Genomic DNA, 24730 nt, shown 5'->3' on the forward strand with positions numbered 1-24730 from the left:
GAACCTTATGGTAAAAGGAATATAGTACTGGTTAAATTACCAAAATGTGAAATAATAACTTAGTTTTCAAAATTTATAAAAGCCTTTTGGAAGTGATGCAGGCAACATGTGCATAGTAGCTGTATAGTTATCCAGTTTGTATTTAAATTCAATTTGTGCCAAATTGAGTGCTTATAATATTCATTTACTAAACTTATTTATCATTTTGCTTTCTGGACAGAACACACACTTTCAAAAAAACAATAATAGTATCTGCCTTAGGGACCAGCAAAAGCTTTTTGTAGAACCAAATGGGCCTGGTTCACAGAGACAATCTGAACTCGATGTCACTGTGCAGTCATAGTTGAAAACAATCACATTATATGGATGCTGATAATTTGGTTATGGAGATGGCAGCATTAGTGGGTGGAGACTCTAAACCCTCACCACTGTCCAGTGCTGTCCTCAGCCAAGTCACGGCCTGAATGTGCACACTGTGTGTTCCCATGGGCAGCCTGTAGGTGTTCATGTTTGTGTCTCTGCACACTCAGAGAGACCTGAGCACCCCATGTTTACCTTTCGGAAGGTCAAGGCCTGGATTACATGCAGATTTAAAGCTCATCTTTCTGCTGTGAACATGTACAATAAAGCAGAAGTCATTCTCAGTCCAGAACAAAATTCAAAGCACATATTAATGCAATTGATTTCTGTGCATCAAAAAGTGTCTTTCCACCTATTTCCATATTTGTTTTTTAAATACTAATTCATCCTTGTGGAACTTCTTGGAAGTATATAATTTAGAAACATCCAAGTACACACAAAAAATAATTACCAGGTATTGTAATCTTCTTAATACGATAAAAATAGTTCTTTGTCCTATTCTAGACAATGGAAAACTAGCTGTTGCAAATGTCCAATAAGATCACTTAATATTAGTCAGTAAAATGACACAGAACACTGTACACTTGCCATACCTCCTCCAGTGGAATCTGTCATGAAACTGCAGAGAAGGGGAATCACACTGGGTTTATGCACACACTGTGAGAATGCTCCTCCCTGACTTCTGAGATTCTACAACAGTCATTTTACAGTGTGGTGAATTCTAGTTCACCGGGGTGAGTGCAGAATATTTCTCAATATAGGTAGGGAGACTCAGGCAGGACCAGTGTTGTACATGGAGCTGTGGCTGGCTTTCCTGAGTCAGAAACTTCAAGGCTCTCCCCACATTGCTGCCCCCATCCTCAGGTTGACTGGTAAGCCAGGAGAGTATGGAATCCTGAGAATAGAAAAGTGATTCAGATTTCTCCAAAACAGAGTAGATGGTGTCATGGATGTGAGAAATAATATTTATTTATTCAATTAGTATTTAAATCCTTGCCAGTTTGTTTCATTTAGAGGCTTTAAATTTCAATCTGAGCTTCTTTAGAAAACTCTCTGCAATGTGAAATTGAGGAAATGTATGTTTTGATAAGTTCAGGGTCTTGCTCCACCTCTATATATGATTAGAACAAATGCAAAGAAAGCAGCATTGCTGTGTAAAGTTCTGTCTCAGAGAATCCTCTCATCAACAGGCAGCAGAGTGGGGGAGCCTTGCTACCACGGAAACTGCAGGGTACAGACCCTTGTGGGGGCTGTTCCTTGGTTCCTAGCTCTATCACTTCATCCCTCTATGGGCACCAGTGACTCAAGTGTCTGTGTTACTCCTATTCCTGCTATTACAAGGTTGTTATGTTTCAAAAACTCTATGGATTTTATTACAAGAATCACAAAAGGGATTTTTCAGTATCTTATTTTCAACTCTAAATGGAAGCATAATGAAGGGATGCAATGCAATGATGCATGTGGACTGTAGGGAACAGGGAAAGGGGACATTACTAGAACCCCTGCAGTGAGTCATCGTCCCCTGGGAGCCAGTGAAGCACAAGTTGAATTGACTTATTATACAGGAAAGGTAGAAAAACATCAGACTTTGAGAAGAAGCTGAGCTTTGGGCCTGACCAGTGCTGCTCTAGGTGGCAAAGACGAACGCCCTCAAGCTTGCCACACATTTTATTCAGTACATCAGGAGAAGCAAATGTAACAAATGACTCAGGACAGAGTTCAGTACTTGAAGAGAAACAAATGTAACAGACAACTCAAGACAGAGAGTTCAGTACATTGGGAGAATCAAATGTAACAAATGACACTGGACAGAGTGGCACAGGAAATGTAGTACATTGGGAGAAACATATTACAGATGACTGGGGGGTGGTAGAATTCCTAGATCAATGAGGAATTATGCAGATGAAGGTTTTGTTCCTCCCAGGATGTCTTCAGCTGGTGTAATCTTGTGATGGAGCATCACAGCATCACTGGACCATTGAGGTCTCATTGGGACCAGAGGCCATAAAATGGATTTATGTCTCAAAATACCATAGCTGGCTGGTAGGCAGGAGAACTAGGCCTAATCAAATGATTTTCCCCCCAAATTATGTAGAATTGCTTCCACCCATGGACTACAGCACATAATTCATTGTAATGTGTGGGCAGAACTTGGAGAATTTCACTCATGATGTTGAATATGTACCTGTTTTATACTGGAGATCATGAGGATGACTCTCTGCTGTCAAATTATCCTAGTAGGGACATTTTGTCATGGGAAATAATATATAAATTCCCATTTAGTTTTGAAAAAATATTTTTCTATGACAGTATTTATATTTGTTCCTGGGTCAAGTGGTAAAACAGTAAAACCTGGTGATGAAACACAAGATGCCCACATGCTTAACTTTAACAATAAAATAGTGTTTGTGTTTAAAGAAATTTTAACACTCTTTTAAATAATTTATCACTTGCATAAAATTTATGTTTTAATATTCTTTCTACTTTTTGTTTTCAGTTTTGTTTTGGGTGATTAAAATGTGAACATCCCTTATTTTAGGATCATTAACCAAAGATAATTGAAAAATAATTTGACCAGGTAGTTTTGAAAGGTTTAAATATGTTTGTACTTATTTCTATAAATACTGTACAACCGCTGTGTGCATTAACATGTACACATTACAATTGCACATGCACTAAGTTATACATTATGGAATCTTTATATATGCTTCCATACAAGTGCATGGACATTTTGATTGCTGGCATTCTAGGATGGTTCACTTAAAATCTCTGAATCTGAGCTGCATCATGGTAGATAGCTACCTGAAGAGACTACCATTAGGGTTAAATTCACCTGTGTCCTGGACAAACCTAGAAAGTTTCCTGGTGGCAATGTGTGAGGACAATCAATGATTTCCATGCCTCCTCTCCTCTCAGGTAGGACAGTTCTGCCCCAAGGCCTCTGCTTCTTAAAGTCAGGACTCAATCCTGATGGAATAAAAGTTGCTCCAACATAGGTCAGTATACCAAGGCTTTAACTGCCTTAAAACATATTTGGAATAATTTTAGTAAGTGTGGGTTTTGTGGCATTTCTGTGACAGTAAAGATGTGTGAGGTAAAGTTTGAGACTTTACCATTGCTATAGCACAGTGGGAAGGTTCTGCGTCATCCTCCTGTGACAGTTATCACCTCTCCATCTCCAGATTGTCCCACCACACTGATCCAAAACTCTGTATACATTGGATTAAGTATGTCTCAATTTCTCTCCATTCACAGCCCATAGCAAGTGCCATTTCCACCATCTCCACTTTCTAAAGTGCATTCATGCAGTATTTGACCTCCTGTGGTGGGCTTATTTCATTTAGTGTGACATCATCAGTGCTCCTCCATGTTGTAACATGTGTCAACATGCATCCTCCTTAAGAGATTCAATAATATACCCTGGAAATGCATATCATATTTTTTGTGGATACACTGTGGATGAAGAACTAAGGTGTTTCCACCTTTCCTGTGGCTATTGTGAATTATGCAGCTATGAAAATGGGCATAAAACAGCTAATTGAGTGTCTGCATTACCTCCTAGCCATACACAGCAAAGGTGGAATTACAACTTCATATTCAAATTTTGTTTTATTTTTGAGGCATCACAACATTATTTTCCATGTTGGCAGCATCATTTGAAATGACTACAAAAAAGCACAAATATTTACAAGTATTCCATATTCTTGTCATAAAATATTTTGTTTTATTTGTTTCATTAATGAATTTTTCCATACTGAATGTACAAAAGTATCTCATTGTGATTTAACTTTACATTTGCCAAGTGATGAATGACCCTGGCATCTTTTAAAGTCCTTGTTATCCACCTTTCAAATCATACAGAGCACTATTCATGTTCTGATATTGAGGGAGTTGTGGAAAGTGAACGGATAATGGTCAATCTTTAAACTCAAGAGTAGGAATTACTATGACTTTGTCAAAGAGGTATGTGACAGTAAAATTACATTCCGGATTTCTAAGCAAAATAACATGATAATGACATTTGATGTCATCCACATGTGAGGAAGTTTCACATGGGGATTATTGGACAAGGATCTCTAAAAAGGAAATATCCTTTTTTTTAAAATAGTGAGTTTGATGAAATATTACAATCACGTATGAAGAAGTAAATATGAATGCAAGAGACATACCATGAGAGAATTAAAATTTTATTCATGATATGGATCTTAATGTACATTTACTTTCATTTTCTATACAGGTGTTTTGAAAAATGTAACATCAGAATTTGATGATTTCTAAGTTCACATGGGGAAATAAATTATTTACACCTTCTTGAAGGTTTAATAGAAATATTATTGTTCTGCAAGTTTGTATATTTAAAAAAATATTTTCGGTAGTAGATGCTTCATAAAATATTAATTTTTCAGGAGAAAAATAACATTTATTTTTAAATAGGTGAGAATGAGTATTATTTTTAAGTTTTACAATTTTAAGAATGATTTTCATGATTATTACCTTAAGGAGTTTTTCAAAATTGGCTAATGATGATGCCTATCACTGTTGTGTTTGTCTTCAGACAAACCATATGAGTGCATCATAGAAAATTACCGTGAGACCGCTATGGGCTTCATCCTGGGCCGGTTCCCCCATCAAGCCTTGGCCTTTCCCTCTTCACTCTCACAGTCCCCACATTCCTGATGGCCCTGGCTGGCAACTTGTGCATGGTCCTGCTCATCCTCCTGGATGCCCAGCTCCACATACCCATGTACTTCCTGCTCAGCCAGCTCTCTCTCATGGACCTCATTTACATCTGCACCACTGTGCCCAAGATGGCTTCTGATTTCCTCTTTGGAAACAAGTCCATCTCCTTCACTGGGTGTGGTATTCAGTGTTTCTTCTTTGTGACCTTAGCAGGTTCAGAAAGACTGATCCTGATGTTTATGTCCTATGACTGTTATGTTGCTATTTGCTTCCCTCTGCACTACCCCATTCACATAAACAGAAGAGTGTGTGTGCTGATGATCCTGGGGAATGGGTGTTGTCAACTCCTTTGCTCATACAGCCTATGTCTTCCATATCCCTTATTGCTGGCCCAAGGCCATCAATCATTTCTCCTGCCATGTCTCTTCCATGCTCACTCTAGCATGCATGGACACCAGGGTCTATGAGTACACTGTGTTTGTTAGCACCGTCCTCTTTCTTGTGTTTCCTTTCCTGGGTATTCTGTGTTCCTATGGTCAGGTCAATCTCACTGTCTACAGCATGTGTTCTTGGGAAGGCAGGAGGAAGGCCTATTCCACCTGCAGTGCTCACCTCACTGTGGTGATGTTTTACTATTCACCACTTGCTTATACTTTTCTCTGGCCAAAGTCCATCCAGTCTCCAGTGGAAGACAAGGTGGTGGCTGTCTTCTACTCCATCCTCACCCCAGTGCTCAACCGTGTGATCTACAGCCTGAGGAACGAGGAGGTGCTAAGGGCCCTGAGGAGAATGAGTCAGCACATCTGCTCTCTGAAAGTGTATGCAAATATCTGTCCCAGGACTCAGGTGCATGTTGATGTTGTAATGTACAGACATTAAAATGTTATTTTATACCTAATATTTAGAAAGTAAAATTTAGAAGGTAAATTTAAGAAGTTTAGAAAGTAAAAAATTGCTCATTTCTGGAAAAAATGCCTTACAGAAATGAATAACTATACATAACCATCTTGTAGTGTATTTTCTACCAATTTTGAATGTATTTATTTTTTGCTAATCTGTTTTCATTGAGAATTTTTTTTAAATAAAAAGTAAATTATCTATCTCGAGTTGCATTTTGGATAATAATTTTACTATGGTCACCTTGTAAGATTTTTTAGTTTTTTATTTTTTACACCAACAATAGAAAAAATGTGTTCTGAATGAGAATATCTAATCAGATGCCATATGATTTCTCTTTTTTGGTCATTATTTTAGAACTTTAACTACTTTGTACCAGATCCTTCTCCTTTCATGTTAGTAGAGTGTTTTATCAGAGCCCTTAAGAGAAATTCTGAAGTCCTTACTCTGGATGGCATTTGACAAATCCATACTGCTTTTAGTGGAAAGAATCCTAAAGGAGGGACCAATGGGAGGACTGAGGGTTTCCAACAGATATCAGAGATAATAAGTCACTTATAAAATGAATATGTCAATTATTTAGTCTAAGGGGCAGGAATTAGGAATAAAAATCATCCTCCCCCATGCCCATCACACTCTAATGATACCCATGCAGCCATTGCTGTGTATATATTAGACAATGTCTGCCCAAGTAGGTTTGGTTTTCCACTTGCTGCTTGTCCACTCTCTATGAAAATAGATTACAGAAGTACATCTGTGAACCAGTTTTATTCACTTATATTACTTCTTTATCATATCCTTAATCAGGTCTGACCATGAGATGCTGTAAAATGTTTCAGCATAGGGCATTTCCTGCACAGAGTGCCACTGCTCTTCAGCAATGAAAAGAACAGAAGGATGTTACTCTGGAGTGGTAGAAGAGAAAGGAGATGGAAAGTTCCCAAAGAATTTGAAAGATCCATGATAAACTTAAAATATGAAGCCATCTTTTTCAAATAGCACAATGTACCATTTAATGTACCATTAAATATAAAGTGTATTGTCTTCAAAGTTACTAGCTATATATTAGAACTGCAAACAACATTTTGCTATTCTCAATATATACAATAACTAGTAACATTTTATCATATAGTACGTTTGATTTTAAGACCTGTGTGGCTTATTTTCCTCCAAATTTACTTACCAGATCACACAAAGTTTTACTTTGAGCACCTTCCTTTTCAGTCCATAAAACTGAAAGTAGAATCTCATATTTAGAACATGTGATGACACTATTAATTTAAGAGAGTTTAATACGAGGATCATGGTGATTGTGTTTCTGGAGCTTTGAGGAATATGTTCAGCTGCAGAAACATGGGGCTAAGTTCTGTTATGTACCTATGAATTCACACTATCTGGAGTTGTTAATTCTTGTGAAGCAGTTTTGTTGAAAGAGAGTCACCAAAAATGTGACTCTTTACATAAATGATTTTTCTTTTATTGTGAACTTAAATTTAAACATTTGTATATGAGTGTATTTTTTTCTAAGTTGATAGGAATCCAACGCAAGATCTGTTACATGCTAGGCAAGGTTTCTACCACTGAGCTTTACCCCAGGCCAAAATTTGTATATAATTTTATTAATAACATTTTGCTCATTGTATCCACATTTGTGGTAACTTGTGAATTTTGTTTAAAAAACAGCCCATTTTGGAGACAAGCTTTAAATCTCATGTATGTTTTCCAGCATTTTATATTAAAGTTAAGGGAAATTCATTTTAAATTTTTGTTTATTGTTAGTAATTGGTTTATGGGACTCTTCATAATAAAATATTGTTTCATATATGAAATGATTAGTTTTAATTTTCAAACTTTTAAAAGATATTTCAATTATCTGTCTAGTTTTGACCTACAGATGTTCTGCTTATCATGGTGTAGCAATTTTTAAGGCCAAACATTCTGAAATTAATAAACTTTTACAAATGCCTGTTACTTTTTCTTGCAATGATCATAAATACAGATTTATTTTGTAATAATTTACTGATAATGTGTCATCCCTAAACTCCCAGTCATTTCAAGACAGGCAGTGAATGCTGCGTAGACCTCAGAGGGCTGGGCTCAGAACAGCTGTGAATCCACTTCCATAGCTGCTCAGTGGTGCTCCAGCAAGCGCTCTGCCTTCTCACCAGGAAAGACCCACATTCACCCCTCCAATGCACCTGTGGTTGCTGCTCCCATCACTACACTGATGCAACCCATGTCCGGCCTAGTCACTCCCTGGGGATGCTGTGGTGCCAGACTCTTCCAGGGTAAATGTATGTGCACATAAGGAGGACACACCAGTTTCTGTGTAGTTTCTATTCCACTTGAAAATAGATGTAAAACTTTGTTGCTGGACCAAAACTATGCTAATCCTCTCATCCTGCATAGTTTCTTGGTTTCATGTCTGCTCTGGGACACAATTATTAAGAATTTCAGTATGCTGAGAGCAGAGTCTGTAACTGAACATGTGAGATTTTTGAGTGTGGCACCCTGGGCAAGTTCACAGGTCACATGATGTGAGACCAGTTCTCTAAAGGATGGGATGCCTGTGCAGTAAGGGAAGGATGTCACACAAACATGGAAAATGAAGAGAAATTCAGATGGCAAAATCCTAACTTTCCAGTCATGGTGTTAAATATAGAATATCTGGGTGTGATTATGAAGTCATGAGGGAGATTTTTACCATGAGTGGGATTGTTAGTTTGACTTTATTTGACTGTGCAGTTCAGAAACCTTTGGAACTCGTTTGCAGGAAGAGTTTGGAAAGGTTTATATGCACAGGCTCCAGAAGGCCTATAATTCTGTGAGCAATGTTTGATGGGTGATGCTGGTCAGAACTCAGAATATGAGAATGCTGATAAGCAACAGGTACAGTACAGGTCAGGCTGAGGAATTTTCAGATGGAAACAAGGACTCCAGTGGCAGTTAAAGTTGAGGGCATGTTGTTACTCTTTGGCAGAAAATTTGTGTAAATTTTTCCCATCAATTGATACCTGAGGGAGCCTGGGACTAAAGATAGTGGACTACATAATCTAAAGTAGAAAATTTCAAGGCATTCCATCACTGAGGCTGTGGCAGGAGTACTGCGGGCCACTCTCACCCTGAAGAACAGTGAGAATCAAGAGCAAAAAGCAGAGAAGAATGATGTGAAGCTTGGGCAGAAAGGAAATACCTATAAAGTTGAGGCAAAGGTGGTGTGATTTCTTAAAAAGCAGCCAAGTATTTGGCATCAAAAAATAGGAAAGATGGCTTGAAGGCATCTCAGAAATTGGCCAGACCTTCACCACTGTAGGCTCAAGGTGGAAAAAAGAAAACTCCTTTGAAAGACTTAACTTTGAAAGGAAAATATCAGGATCATTAGAACAGCACATCCTAGTAAACATTGCACCAAGATCAGCCATTCAGGCACTTGGAAGCTGCTGAAGATATAGTCCAAATGGGAGCAAGTACAGGTCAAGCTGAGAGCAGATCTTTGTGCCATCCACATTACCATGGATTTTCAGGAGCTCTGAGTGGAAGAGATGTTGAATCACAGAGATTTCCACCCAGATTTCAGAAGAAGGCTCTGGAACTTGTGTCTCACCACAGATTGCCCTGCATTCTGGGCATGCAACTACATAATTGAGTGATTGCCTTGCTGGGTTTTGGTCTTGTTCAGTTTGATTCTTTTGTATCTCCCTACTCAATCTTTTGATAGTAGAAATGTTTACTCATTGATGTTATAGATTGGAATCATATAATTTTTTCACATTTTACAGAGATGTTCATAGATAAGAGCTGGCTTGAGTCTCAGAAGAGACTTGGGCTTAGGCTTTTGAAAAATGATGACATTTTTGAGACTTTGAGGAATAGATGATTTCCATTTCTGGTTGTATACCTGATAGGTAGAACTATAAACCTTTGATTGTCTATTTGGCATTAAATGCAGTTTAAGATGTGTCCAGACTTGCATTTAAGATGTTTTTCAGACTTGTGAATGTCAGTTGTCAAAGAAACACCTCACAGATTAGTAAAGCTCAGTCCCAGGTGTGTCTAGGTACATCAGGGAGGTAACCTTGGGTAGTATATAAGGTCCCTCACCTAGTTTCCTATGCCACCACTCCAATGTTTGCTTTCATTCCTCCAGGAAATCTCTCCACACCACCTACAGTCAAATGCTGGTTGATTGCATGTCATTATTCATGTCAGAACACTCTCCTGGGTCCCTTTCAACTGAGCAGGGTAAGTATGATCCTAAATGCCTAGCATCCACTGTCTCCCTTTTCTTATGCTCTGGTTTGATCCATGCTGTTGCTATTTCTTGGCCTCCATATGTGAGTGGTTTTGCTCTAATCATTTGCTTGCAACACAGTAGATCCTGGCTACATGTGGATTTTCATAATTGAAATGTGTATAGTACAGCTTTTAATGTATTCCAACAAATAACATATGCAAGAATGATGAAATATAATAAAAACAAAATATATGAGCAGAATATTAATTCCACATCAATTATATAGAAATCACAATGTCAATATAAGCATAAGTAATCTTACATAAGAATACTATATGCACAAACATATGATAAAATATATTTAATTATAATTGTAATTATAATATAACATATATTATATAATATAATATAACATTACACAATTCTTTTAATGTTAATATGATTATAATATCATTTTGAATAAAAATTACTACAGTATTATAGAGGAACTAACACATTATTTGAACTAACTCTGTGTTTTAATGTGTCACTAAAGATTTTAAGTCACACAGGTACAACATACCATGTTTCTATCAGACATCACTCTTTCACAGTGTTCAGCTAAGCAAAAAAATGAGAAGTAAAGGAATCAAAGTAGGGCCTGCAGGATCATTTCTTCTTGGAAGAAAATATCCCAAACACTCTCTCCAGGGCCCCCAGCACCTCTTTGTTCCTCAGGCTGTAGATAAAGGGGTTCAGCATAGGGGTGAGGATAGTGTAGAAGATGGCCAGGATCTTGCCTTCTGCTGGGGAGTGGAGAATCCTGGGCCGGAGATAAGTGTAGACAAAAGGAGCATAGTAAAAGGTCACCGCTGTTAAATGCATGGAGCATGTGATGAAGGCCTTTTTCCTTCCCTCTTTGGAGTACATATGGAAGATAGCAAAAAGGATCTGTCCATAGGACACAGGGACTCCAAGGAAAGGGAGGAGGAAGAACAGGCTGGTGCTCACAAAAACCATGTACTCATAGACCCAGGTGTCCACACAGGCCAGGGGCAGCATGGCTGGGACATTGCAGAAGGACTGATTGATGGCTCTGGATCTGCAGTAGGGAAGATGAAGGGCATAGACTGTGTGTGCCAGGGAGTTGATGGAGCCCAGTGTACAAGATGCTGCAATCATCTTTGCACACATCCTTTTGGTCATGTGGATCGGGTAATGGAGGGGTTGGCAGATGACCACCAATTGGTCATAAGCCATGGAGGCCAGGAGTAGCCCTTTGGAGCATGCCATGGTCAGGAAGAAGAAACTCTGCACCCCATACCCCAGCAAGGAGATGCTCTTCTGGACAGAGAGGAAGTTGACCACCATGTTGGGGACAGTGGTGGAGATGTACATCAGGTCCATAAAGGAGAGCTGGCTGAGGAGAAGGTACATGGGTATGTACAGCCAGATGTCCACATGTATGAGGTGAATCATGACTGAATTACCCATGGAAATGAGGCAGAATACAAAGATGATAAGCAACAAGAGATGTAGGCCAGTGTGATTAGAAGAAACAGCCCTAACAAAATAAAATCATGTGATGTTTGATTCCATTTATCTGTGAAAATATTCTTCTTTAATTTTTTTTGTATTAAATTCTTTTATTGGTACATTGTAGGTATACAACACAATTACATTTCTCATTGGGAATTGTACCTTTACATAATGCATCTTGGTTCTTATTTTTTCCCCATTCCTAGCCCTCCCTTCATGCCCTCCACCCTTCCCTATTTACAAAGACCTTATTTCCATTTTTTCCATTTCTCATCATTTTTCCTTTCCCTTCTTTCCTTTCCCCTGCCCCTCCCACTACCCCTACCCTTTGGACCTTTTCTTCCTATTTTACATTATTGATTATTCATTCTAATAATTGGTACATTTTAGGTATACAATATAATGACATTCATCATTGGAAATTTGCACCTTTACATATTCTCTCTTGGTTCTTATTTTTCACCCTTGCCCAGCCCTCCCTTCAACCCCTCCAGTCCTCCCTATTTACAAAGATTTTGTTCCTATTTTCCATTTTCTCATATTAATCCCATTCCCTTCTATCTTTTCCCCTAGCCCTCCCACTTCCTTCCCCTTTGCCCCTTTTCTTCCTATTTCACATGACCTATTATACATTTAGTCCTTATTTACACTTTCAGTTTCTCACACCAGAGAAACTATTCGGTATTTACACATGTGTGTCCTATTTATTTCACTTAAGAGTATCGCCTCAATGTGCATCCACTTAGCTATAAATGTCTCTAATTTCTCATTTTTTATGGCTGAGTAGTACTCCATTTTATATTCTTCTGTAAATTCCTTGAAACAAAAATAAAAATACAACCACTAACCATAAACATGAAATGAAACAGAAGAGTAGAATTAAAAAAGAATGTATTTTACTAATGTTTGAGTAGAATGAATTGTTTTTCCTCCAACACTTTGTTGTTTGTTAATTTGAACTTAATATCTGAATTGAAGGTTTGTTTTGTGATTCTTTCTGGTAACCATCAGGAAAATATATATATTATAAAGCCTAGAAGCATGGGCAGTAATCATCAGTCACAGACCTCCCTTCCTTCCTGGAAAACTCTTGGCTAACCCACTACTCAGGATCACTACTAAGTCAAAGAGATCAAGGAATGGGAATTCCTAGTCACTTCATTTCACCATGGTATATCTACAATAGCAACTCATGTGTGTGACTCAGAATCTTTTGGTGTACAGAAATTCTGAGGTGTCAGATATCTTGTTTTCCTTTACTTTAAAAAATTCCTTGTGTTTCCCATTCCTATGATCAGAGCTTGATAAATCTTGATCCTCTCTTGGATTTTCTACCTATCAGATTCTTTAAAGACTTTCTTCTGACCTTTGTGAAATGTGTGAAATTTGTCCCCCACCAAATTCCGTCCTTGATCTGTCAGTGTATTGTATGCCCTACAAGATCAGTTCTACTTTTAGCATATTATTTCAGTATGCTGTCATTCCTAATGATGTTTCTATTTTTGAAGCCCTAAAATCTCAAATTTGTTTGCATAGATTTTTATGCTTATTTTTCTTTTTTATGTAAGAAATTTATACCATGTATTTTTCATTTTTTCACAGGTCCAAACTATAAGTACTATAATGGTAGAAATATGACATGGATATGGGGGTTAAATAAAATACAGACCAATGTGTGTGTTGTTCTTTCAATGACTTCATTTGTCATCATCAATCCACAGCACAGATTCTGCAAATTTTGGCATAAATTGCTTCTTTTCCCAAGTATGAAGGCACTGTTCTTTAATGGAAAGAAAATTTTTCTGAATTACAGTTAGGGCTGGAATGAGACTGGAGCCTGTGTGGTGGCTTAAGTTTCCAGTATTTCTGGTAATTTCTGGGTGAATGCATTCCTTTCCACTTGTGTGAATGTGATGCTTCTGCAAAGATCACACGTGATTCCGTACATCTGTCCAGGTCTCTGCCTGTGGACATGGGGGCACTGTGCCTGTCCTGCTCAGCACACATCTGCACACATGGAGGCAAGACTTGGGCACAAGGCAAAGCTCCTCAACTAGAAAGGGAAGAATGAGCAGTAGCACACTCTCAATGCATAATTCTCCTACTCAAAAAAAAATTCTCCTACTCAGATCTAATTAGTTAAATTGAAACAAAATAATCATTAATAATTTATAGTAAAGTAAGAGAAAGAAAAAAATGAATACATTTCTTCCTGATAATTTTTCTCCTTTCTATGGCCTGGGTTTTCTTGGGAACTTTTGTCTGTAACTTAATTCCTGGTAGCCTCTCTTTCCCCTTCTCCCATCTCAAAACTGGTGATCCTTTCACTCCCCATGCATGCACCAGCCCTTGCTGCCTGGGTTTGACTTCTCCTCTGGTTCCACCTCAGTCTGAGGTTTCATGCTGACTATACACATGCCCTGATCTCCAGAGGAAAACCTGATGCCACCCACGTCCTGGCCAAGACAATGATTTAGGGAGGAATCAGGCATTGATGATTTTTCAGCAGGAGAAAAAAGGCAAGAACAGTTTGTTCCCATTAGATACTTGTAGTAATGTGAATCAGCTGTTACCTCATATGTCTTTGCTAATCATGCACCCATGCATGAAAGAAAGTTCCACAGGAAAATGGAGATGCGTCTTTATTGCTGTTTAATACAAAAGTACCACCACTGAAAAGCACATGATCAGAGAGCTGACAAGTACATGATGCCATGGGACATCTAAGCTAGCTGAGGTCATAGTCATCCTCTGCTTCGTACCATATTTGGGAAATAAAACTCATGACCTGATGGGTAAAGAAAAAACATAGGAGCACCATCACCATGACATATTTATCCCTTCAAATTGTATTCAGTATTTGTTTCATGTAACTAATGCACAAGTGCATATGATGGGCTGTTAAAATTTAGTGGGTAACTCAGAAGATACAACAAAATATTCACATGTACAGCATGATGTTGTGTGGTCATTAGGACCACAAAGGAGACTGGGGGTAGGGGCAGGGAGATGTTGGAGGAAGTCTCTGTAATGGCCATTGTGTGCCAATGTTTTGTAGTCTGAGTCTGGTTATTAAACATTCTACTTGGGAAGAACAACAAGAGGGAAGTCATGAAGCAGCTTTTCTGGGCACAAGGACAACAGTGATGAGATGAGGAGAGTGTGTTTATAAAGCACAAGGCAGAAGTGGTTTTGTGTGGGAGGAAGTAAGGCCTCAGAACTTGACCCAGGTATGATGAGCAGCCAGTGGTGTGCCATGGTCCCGGGCCTGTTTCCAGACCTCACACAGTACACTCAGCTCAGTGGGCAGAGCTGGCGAGGGGTGCATGGAGAGCAGCACTCAGCAGACAGAAAGAGCAGCTGGAGATTGCTCTGGATTGAAAGGATAAAATGGCCATGTATCCCGGGCCCCTAACCCCAAGGTCTGTGCACATCACCACAGCCGGCTTCCTATGAGGCAGGGGCAGTGTCCCATGATCATTCTCTCTGTTCTCCCTTGCACAGTGACTCTTGCATGGGAAGCTCACAACAAATCTACTGATGAAGAAAACCAAATACTAGCCTTAGGAAAACTTAGCATGACAGTTTAAACTCACAAGCTGTGACAGTAAAGGTTCAGAAATCAAACTTTTGCATAATTGCCCTGAAAATTTAGGATTTAAGATTGGGGCACTTTCTATATTTCCTTCTTTGATTTCAATTTTAATTCAAACAATAAAATGTTCCAGAAGTTCTTGCCAGAGGTGCATTTCCGATAACAAACATGAACACAGAGTGTTTTGAGTTAATGAACTCAATGGGATGCTCATCTTGAAGGAAGACAAATGTTTGTATTTACATTTTCTGCAGCATAGGTTAGAACTTAGAATATCAAAACAATTGGCTGGCAGCAATAACTACAGATGCTTCATTTCATATACTGAAAATGGTCATTCTGTCAGGCAAGGCAAGGTAATACATCACTGATTGCAAGATCCTATACATCTGGGATATTGGAGTAAGAGCAAAGAGTCTGATTCCACTGTTGCCTAGCAGCTTCCTTCTCTAGGCATGGGACCTTGTTTAATGCACCAGGAATATTCAGAGCATAACTCTCTTGGTTACATTATAACTTGGAGAATATTGCTTCTATGGTTAAAAATCAGTTTAAGATTAATGTCTTCTTTGATTCTCATAAAAGACATTGTTAAAACGTATAGAGTTTTAAAGTCTCAAATTCAATCCCTGGTAGCAAAAAATATATACATAGAGAGAGTTTAAGAATAACACTCATTTGAGAGAATCTAATTCAACTAAGTGTAGCAAGTAGAGGGTGATGAATTTAATTTGCACAAGTTACTATTAGTCCATACACGCCTTTAAAAGTATTAGAGATAATGATCCCATGGTCAATAAGCAATAGTTGATCTTCATCTATCTCAATCCCAACAACATCAAAGGACAGCACAGAGTGGATCTGCAGTAAAGTCAATTGCCTTTGTCCAGTCATATTTATAGGTTAGAAATCATTGGGCCCCAGAGAGATCCACTATCTTAACTAAAGCAACAACTCTCCAGAACAGCACACTGCAGCTCTCTAAAAGTTTCATGCTACTTCCTGGCACAGTTTAAGTTCACACTTAGCATTTTCAATTTGTTGTGAGACTCCTAATTCTCTGTGCTGCAGAAAAGGCTTCCTTAAGGTAGGAAAACCACATCTCCAAAATATCCCCCTTAGTTAAAGCTGACCCAGAGCCACTTGGGTCAGTAATGGCATTTGGACTCACCTTGTCTGAATTCAGTTTGTATTTTTAGAGAGAAAGTATGACCACCAGTCCCTGCTGAGAGTCTGGAAGCACTCTAAAAATTTTAGACACAAAATTGCCCATGTGGGCTGTGCAACAAGATTGTGTCACTCGTTAGCCCACCCTGCACCAAAATTCAACTCCTCTGCTGACAGGAGAAGGCATTCTTCACCTCCCCACTCACTAGAAAGAAGTTCTCAGGTGTAAGCTGTGAGATGCATTCCTCACCACTCCTGTAATAGCTCTCTTTGTATTGAAACCAGGAAACAACCCCACCTTCTCTTGTGATATATTGCATATATTTCTTAACTAAAGCATCTTGCACTATTATCTGGTTTGAGGGAAAACTGAGAATGACATTTCACAGTTCACTCCCTCAGGTTCTACTGATGGAAAACAGAAGGACAAGCTGGTATGTTTTAAATGTTCAAGCTCATATCATCAAGCCTTAGATATCCCCCTCTTTTTTCTAATTGATTCCAAATGACCATGGCCAAAGGGACAAAATCTTGGTCATTTCACTTAACTGCTAATTTGGAGATAACTCATTTCTATTTAGAGCAAATCAACAAAATCAATCAAATTTATTCTAATAAATTCTTCTGCATTTACCTGTCAACCAGAATTAGGCTAAATAGGGATGCTTTTGATTTTACAGAGTATGATTTAGTAAATAATGTGAGGTAATTTTTTGAAATCCCCTTAATTAGTAAATTAGAAGCCTAAGAATTAATGAAATTCTAGAGTCACTTATACATGTTCTATAATTAGTACAAGTACTAGTACAAGGACCATTTCTTCTCTACTGTTATCAAATTTTAAAAGAAAATTATTGGTGATTGTGGATAAAATACATTATGCAATGAAAAACACTTCCTTCTGTTTTTCAAGGGCTACAATGATCTCTCCCAAATTAATCCAGTCAGCAATTCTACTGCAGGGCAGACTTTACTCAAAGGAGTTGATTCAGTGAGAAAAATCTAGCTTGCCCGTTACACCTTGAGGTGCCCATCAGTTGTCAGAATCTATTGAGATATTAGTCAGTTGCTAAGTTTTTAAAAATGGGCAAATTTGAGGGTGACTCTAGGAACTATGTAGCAAGAGGTACACTAAATGTTTACAACATGTCTGTTCAAGACACTGAATTTGTAAACATTAAGAACTCTAATGATGCCATTTGATGCAGAGTGATAAAGCCATTTTGGATAATTATCCGTGACCTGCGGTCTTTTATCATAGGAAAAAATGACAGAATATTAATTGGTGAGATTTTATTCAAGGACTATGACCTACAATTCCTAAACCCATGGCATATGTCACCAGTGGGCACATACTATAATTACTGTAATTTGGAAAACCTGACAGCAGAACAGTGCTTCTAACCCAGGATCCCATGTCCCAAGGCCTGTGTTCTTCCATCACCAACGTAGGAAATGAAAGCTGAAATGAAGAGCTTCAAATGCATAATTAATCAAGGAGAAAGAATTAGAAGAAAGAAGTCAGGCAAATTGAAAATAAACAGAATTGGAAAACAGGATGCCTGTTCATAAGATATTTTCATGAAAAAGAGCACCTTAGGAACTTCATGAATATCAAACCAGCACTCCAAAGAATTTTGCACAATATCCTAGGAATAAACATTGAGGACAACAACCCCAGGAAGCAAAGCAGAATGAACCCATCTGGCATGACAAGAAATTAAATGTAAAGGGGGAGAACCCAACAAAAAGAAAAGTCATAACAATGACAAGTCAATATGTTTCATTTATAACCATCAATGTTAATGGTCTCAATTCACCAATCAAAAGAAATAGACTGGCAGAATGGGTCAAGAAGCAAACTCCAACAATATGCTGCATACAAGAAACACACTTAATTCAAAAGGAAACTCATAGACTGAAAGTTAAAGGGTGGAAAACAATACTCCATGTGACAGAAACCTGAAAAAAAGCAGGAGTAGCTATCCTCTTGGCAGATCAAGTAGATTTCAAATCAACACTGATTAAGAGAGATGAAGAAGGACACTACATCCTTGTAAAGGGAAGAATCCAAGAGGAAGAGATGACAATCATAAATATCTATGCACCAAACACTAGTGCACTCAACTATGTAAAACAAATACTAATGGACATGAAAAGTCATATATGCACTAATACAATTATAGTGGGGGAACTCAACACCCCACTGTCACAAATAGATCAACTAGACAAAAAATAAGTAATGAAGTACTAGAACTCAATCGAACTCTTGAACAAATGAATTTAACAGATGTTTACAGAGTCTTCCACCCCACAAAATCAGAATACACATTCTTCTCAGCTGCACATGGGTCATTCTCCAAAATAGACCACATACTCACACATAGAACATGTTTAAGGAAGTGCAAAGGAATTGAAATTATCCCCTGTATATTATCAGACCATAGTGTGATGAAATTGGAGATCCATAGCAAAAGAAACTCAAAACATTTCATAAACATGTGGAAATTGAACAACACACTTCTGAATAACCAATGGGTCACAGAGGAAATTAAAGAAGAAATCAGACAGTTCCTTCAATTAAATGACAATGACAATACAACATATCAGAATCTATGGGACACAATGAAAGCAGTCTTATGAGGGAAATTCATAGCAATGAATACGCATATTAGGAAAACAGAAGGAGCCCAATTAAACAACCTGATGCTGCACCTCAAGCTTCTAGAAAAAGAAGAACAGGACAACCCCAGAGCTCATACAAGGGAGGAAATTATAAAGATCAGAGGAGAAATCAATGCAATGGATACTAAGAGAACAATACAAAAAAATCAATGAAGCCAAGAGTTGGTTCTTTGAAAAAATCAACAAAATTGACAAGCCTTTAGTCAACCTTGTCAGAAAAAGGAAAGAAAAGGCCCAAATCCATGCAATTAGGAATGAAAAGGGTGAAATTACAACAGACCTAGCAGAAATCCAGAGGATCATCAATACCTACTTCCAGAACCTATATGCCAATAAGATGGAAAACATAGAAGAAATGGACAGATTCCTAGATACATATGAATTACCAAAGTTAAACGAAAAAGATCTAAAAATTCTGAACAACTCAATGTCAATGAAGTTGAAAACATAATTAAAAACTTATCAACTAAGAAAATCCCAGGCCCTGATGGCTTCACTGCTGAATTCTACAAGACATTTAGAGAGGAACTGCTGCCACTACTGTTTAAACTCTTCAGTGAAATCGGAAGGGAAGCAATAGTCCCAAATTCATTCCTGGAAGCAAGCATCACCTTGATCCCCAAAGAAGAGAAAGACCCAACTGAAAAAGAGAACTATAGTCCCATCTCACTAATGAACATAGATGCAAAAATCCTTAAAAAGATAATGGCAAACAGAATGCAGAAGATCATCAAGAAGATCACAGACCCTGATCAAGTGGGATTCATCCCAGGATGCAGGGATGGTTCAATATATGCAAATCAATCAATGTAATACACTATATCAATAGAGCCAAGGACAAAAATCATGTGATTATCTCCATAGATGCAGAAAAAGCATTTGACAAAATCCAACATGCATTTATGATAAAAACCCTACAAAAAATTGCAACAGATGGTCTCTACCTCAAACTGATAGAAGCCATCTATGAAAAACCAACAGCCAATATCATACTAAATGGTCAAAAACTGAAATCCTTCACACTAAAATCAGGAACAACACAAGGATGTCCACTATCACCACTCTTGTTCAATATAGTTCTGGAAGCATTAGCCATGGCAATTAGACAAGAGAAAGAAATAAAAGGAATAAAGATAGGAAATGAAGAAGTCAAATTGTCATTATTTGCAGATGACATGATACTCTATATAGAGGACCCCAAGAATTCCACCAAAAGTCTTCTAGACTTAATAACCAAATTCAGTAAAGTAGCTGGTTACAAGGTCAACACAGAAACATGAATAGCTTTCCTCTACACAAATGACAGACTCACTGAGTGAGAAATAGGGCAAATAATTCCTTTCACAATAGCATCCAAAACCTGAAATACCTAGGAATCAACCTAATGAAATAAATCAAAGACCTCTTCTCTGAAAACTATGGCACTCTGAAAAGAGAGATTGAAGATGATATCAGAAAATGGACAGACATCCCCTGCTCCTGGGTAGGAAGGATTAATATAGTGAAAATGCCCATACTTCCAAAACTGCTATATAGATTTAATGCAATTCCAACTGAGATCCCAGCAGCATACTTCATAGACCTCGAGAAAAAAATCCAAAAATTTATTTGGAACAAGAAAAGACCCAGAATAGCAAAAGCAATTCTAGGTAACAGAGACATGGCAGTGGGTATCACAATCCCCAACCTGCAACTATACTACAAAGCTACTGTGATAAAAACAGCATGGTACTGCCAAAAAAACAGACTTGAGGACCAGTGGAACAGATTAGAAGATGCAGAAACAACTCCAGACACACTCAGCCATCTCATCTTTGATAAAGGAGCCAAACCCCCTCACTGGAGAAAAGATAGCCTCTTTAATAAATGGTCCTGGAAAAATTGGGCTTCAACTTGCCAAAGATTACAACTAGACCTATATCTCTCACCATGCACTAAACTAAAATCAAAATGGATTAAAGATCTAAATATTAAAATAGAAACTCTGAACCAGTTGGAACAGAGGTTAGGTAAAACCCTTGAAAACATCAGTGCAGGAAAAAATTTTATGAACAAAACCTCAGTTGCCCGTGAACTAGCACAAACAATCAACAAATGGGATCTCTTCTTATTAAAAGGCTTCTGCACAGCAAGAGAAACCACCAGCAGTGTGAAGAGACAACCCACTATGTGGGAAAAAATCTTGACCTGCTCTTCCTCAGACAAAGGTCTACGATCTCGAATCTATAAAGAATTTAAAAAGATCAGACCTCCCAAATTTAAAGACCCAATCCAAAAATGGGCATCTGAAATGAACAGACATTTCTCACACAAAGAAGTAGAAATAGCAAATAAATACATGAAAAAATGTTCAACGTCACTGGTCATTCGAGAGATGCAAATGAAAACAATGCTGAGATTCCACTTCACTCCAGAAAGAATGGTTGCTATCATGAAATCAACCAATAACAAATGCTGGGGGGTCTGTGGGGAAAGAGGAACCCTTCTCCACTGCTGGTGGGAGTGTAGACTGGTGCAACCACTATGGAAATCCATATAGAGATACCTCAAAGAACCAAGACTGGAAGTCCCATTTGACCCTGCTATTCCACCGCTGGGGTTCTTCCTCAAAGAATTAAAAGAATCATACCACAGTGATATATGTGCACCCATGTTCATAGCAGCGCAGTTTGGAATAGCTAAAACTTGGAAACAGCCCAAATGTCCATCAACTGGAGACTGGATAAAGAAAAAGTGGGTTTTTAAATAAAATGAAGTACTACTCAGCCATAAAAAATGAGAAATTAGAGACATTTATAGCTAAGTGGATGCACATTGAGGCGATATTCTTAAGTGAAATAAATAGGGCATACATGTATAAATACCGAATAGTTTCTCTGGTGTGAGAAACTGAAAGCGTAAATAAGGACTAAATGTATAATAAGTGACGTGAAATAGGCAGAAAAGAGTCAAATGGGAAGGAAGTGGAAGGGCTGGGGAAAGGATAGAAGGGAATGGGATTAATATGAGAAAATGGAAAAATAGGAACAAAATCTTTGTAAATAGGAATGGAGAGGTTGAAGGGAAGCCTGGGCAAGAGTGAAAAATAAAAACCAAGAGAGACTAGGTAAAGGTGCAAATTTCCAATGATGAATGTCATTATATTGTATACCTAAAATGAACCAATGATTAAAATGAATAATCGATAATGCAAAATAGGAAGAAAAGATCCAAAGGGGTAGGAGTAGTGGGAGAGGCAGGGGAAATGAAAGAAGGGAAAGCAAAAATGATGTGAAATGGAAAAAATGGAAATAAAGTCTTTGTAAATAGGGAAGGGTGGAGGGCGTGAAGGGAGGGCTAGGAATAGGGAAAAAATAACAACCAAAATGTATTATGTAAAGGTACAATTCCCAATGAGAAATGTAATTGTGTTGTATACCTACAATGTACCAATAAAAGAATTTAATAAAAAAAGTTAAAAATAAAGTAAATGCAAAGGGGGAGAATCCAACAAGAAGAAAAGGTCATGACAAGGCTTTTAAAACTTTTAACTTCATCTCCCTAATGTGTGTATAATTCAGTCTTATTATTGTACTCATCAGTATTTTTCTGATTCTAGAGTTGCACACCATTCCTTGTGCTATACTGGCTATTTATCATCTTCTTATGTCTACATTTTAATTGGGTTGTCTATTAATGAGCTCTAAGAATTCTTTACATATTATGGTTGTAGGTTATATGCATTGTAAATGTGGTCTGTTTAAGGGCTACTTTTCATTTTAATGATGTCATTTAAAGTTCTAAATTTTGACGGAATCTCATTTATCAATTTTTTTCTTTTATACATCATGTTTTTTGTATCCTAGGTAGTTCTTGCCTACCCTGAATTCATAAATATTTTCCCTTATAATTTCTTCTTAAAGTTTTATACTTTTAGGCTTTCTTATTTAGGTTTGTAGATTCCTTCAAGTTATTTTCATTTATGGAAAAAAAGCGTTGACGCTAATTTTTTATATACAGATACCAGGTGTTCTAGTGTCGTTTGCTGAAAACACTATCTCTTCCTCGGCTCTTGAATTGAGTTTATATTCTATAAAGTGCTAATGTTACATAATCTTTCAAAACTCAGTGGACCATATATGTGTGGTTCTATTTTTAGATTCTCTGTTTTATTCAAATGATCTCTGTGTATTTCCTTACACCAATACTGCCTTGATTACTGTAGCTTTAGAAGAAGTCTTAAAATTAGGTACTAAATGTCTTCCAATACTGTTTTTGTTTTTAACTTTTCTAGGTCCTTTGTACTCCTACATAACTTTTAAATTTCAATATCCAATTCTTCAATCATAGCAAGTATACACAGACCTGAATTTTTATGTATACCTTGTGTTTTCTAATCCTGCTAAATTCAAGTACAAGTTCTAGGGGCTCCTAGAGATTTCTTAGTATTTTCTCTGTAGATGATTGTTTCACCTACACATAAAGATTTTGCTTCTGCCATGCCAATCCTATCCTAGTTGTGTCATTTTATTGCCAGACTACTTTGGTGGGGACCAGGTTTCAAAGTTTAATGGACAGATAAAGAGCAGGCATATCTGCGCTTGTTCCCCACTTTAAGGAGAAAGCATTGTATCTTCTCCATTCATATAAGGCTTTTTCGCCGGAAGTATGCAGTACATGTCTTTAATCTGCTGAGAAGTTTCTGTTCTACTTCTAGTCTCCTGATAGCTTTTACCATGAACAGCTGTAGAATTTAGTCCAATACTTTTTCTCCAACTGGTGACAGGATCATATGGCTTTTTCCTTTCCTCTGTTAAAATGATGACTTTTGGGGGTGGATCTTCCAATGCTGAACCAACACTGCCATCCCCATAGCAAAACCACTTTCTACATCCTGCCAGATCTGACTTCTAAGAGTTTGTTTTGTTAAACAAATTTCTATCTATGTTCATACTTTTTCTTCTATTATCTTTATCCAGTTTTAGGATTGTCACAATGTTGAGTTCCTAAAATGAGGGGAGAAGTGTTCTTTCTTTTCTCTGCTTTAATTGTTTGATATAATTTATCAGTTAAAATGTTTATGAGCCTGCTGTTGTCATAAAGGTAGGTTTTCAAGCTAGGAATATACTTTATTTAATAGGTGCTATTCAAATTTTATATTTCCTCCAGAGTTAGTTTCATTAATTTGTCTTCCAAGGCACTTCTTAGAAGTTGTCAAATTTATTTCAAAAAAGATTTTTGCAATATGCTTTCTATATCCTTTTATATTCTGTAAAATCTGTGGTAATGTCTCCTAGATCTTGATATTGTAATTTAAAAAGTGTATAGCTGATATTGTGTAACAGGAAGAAAAGGCCTAAAAGACCAGGGGAATTGGGAGGGGTAGGGGAAGGGAAAAAAGAGAAAGGGAAAACATATGAGAAGAGGAAAAAAATGGAAACAAGGTCTTTACAAATAGGGAAGGGTGGAGGGGGTGAAGGGAGGGCAAGGGAAGAGGAAAAAAATAAGAACCAAGGTACTCATGTAAAGGTACAAGACCCCAGTGATGAATGTAACCGTATTTTATACCTAAAATGTACCAATAAAGTTAATGGGTAAAAAAACAAGAAAGTCCT

At 37.6% G+C, this 24730-nt stretch overlaps 2 pseudogenes; one reads left to right on the forward strand and one right to left on the reverse strand.

The window, feature by feature from the left end:
* Positions 1–1153: 1153 nt before the first annotated feature.
* LOC110346978 (olfactory receptor 2L3-like) lies at positions 1154–5919 on the forward strand (annotated as a pseudogene).
* Positions 5920–10819: 4900 nt separating this feature from the next.
* Positions 10820–13663, reverse strand: LOC101711917 (olfactory receptor 2L13-like; annotated as a pseudogene).
* Positions 13664–24730: the final 11067 nt, after the last annotated feature.

The sequence above is a fragment of the Heterocephalus glaber genome, unplaced genomic scaffold, assembly GCF_053883595.1.
Source record: "Heterocephalus glaber isolate CG9 unplaced genomic scaffold, H.glaber_assembly_v1.0 deba00001461, whole genome shotgun sequence".
NCBI classification, from domain to species: Eukaryota; Metazoa; Chordata; class Mammalia; order Rodentia; family Bathyergidae; genus Heterocephalus; species Heterocephalus glaber.